Raw genomic sequence first — 744 nt, forward strand, 5'->3', positions numbered from 1 at the left:
TTTAAGGAATGCCAGTATAGGATTTCATTTTAAATCAGAGCAAAATCATATCAAATATTTCTATTCCTGTATTAAAAAAAACATATGGAAATTGTCAATATGAATATTATTTATAATAATAATCTCTTACCTCTAAATCGGCAGCAGTTGACTAATATTTGATCACTCGTCTGGTTTATTGGAACAAAGCGGAAAACCCAAACTTCACACTCTCATCAAATACAACCCATGCAATACTAATTGGTTGGAAGTAATCAATCAATAATATCCTTGATAGTCACAGCTGACGGATGAGTGCTCTGTACGAATAATAGAGATACGGGATACATTGCGGGCATGTAAGCCACCTTAGCTCAGCGGTTAGAGCACTGGTCTTGTAAACCAGGGGTCGAGAGTTCAAATCTCTCAGGTGGCTGGGGCGTCGTTTCTCTTTTTTTTCTTATAATAATGAAATAGATTCATGAAGAACTATCGTACCAGGGAATGTGTTTGAAGAATTCACTGAAAATAAGGCACTAATTCACGTTTCGAGAGATTTCATTTTTAGAAAATTTTTACTCTGTTAATTTGCTGCCAACTCCCCCCCCCTCCCCACAAAGACAGGTTCAACATTTAGCACAATTCAAATGCAAAACAAATCGATTTATAAAAATGCAATACCATATCAATATTGCATACACTTAATAAATTGAAATTAATATTCATGATTCCAGGCTAAAAATCATGATAAATAGTATTATTGAT

The 744-nt window shown here is 34.1% G+C and overlaps 1 non-coding gene across 1 annotated transcript; it reads left to right on the top strand.

Annotated features, from left to right (window-relative positions):
• Positions 1-342: 342 nt before the first annotated feature.
• TRNAT-UGU (transfer RNA threonine (anticodon UGU)) lies at positions 343-415 on the top strand. Its single transcript has one exon. It is a non-coding gene; the product is annotated as a tRNA-Thr (tRNA).
• Positions 416-744: the final 329 nt, after the last annotated feature.

Source organism: Lytechinus pictus, chromosome 7 (assembly GCF_037042905.1).
Source record: "Lytechinus pictus isolate F3 Inbred chromosome 7, Lp3.0, whole genome shotgun sequence".
Taxonomy (NCBI): Eukaryota; Metazoa; Echinodermata; class Echinoidea; order Temnopleuroida; family Toxopneustidae; genus Lytechinus; species Lytechinus pictus.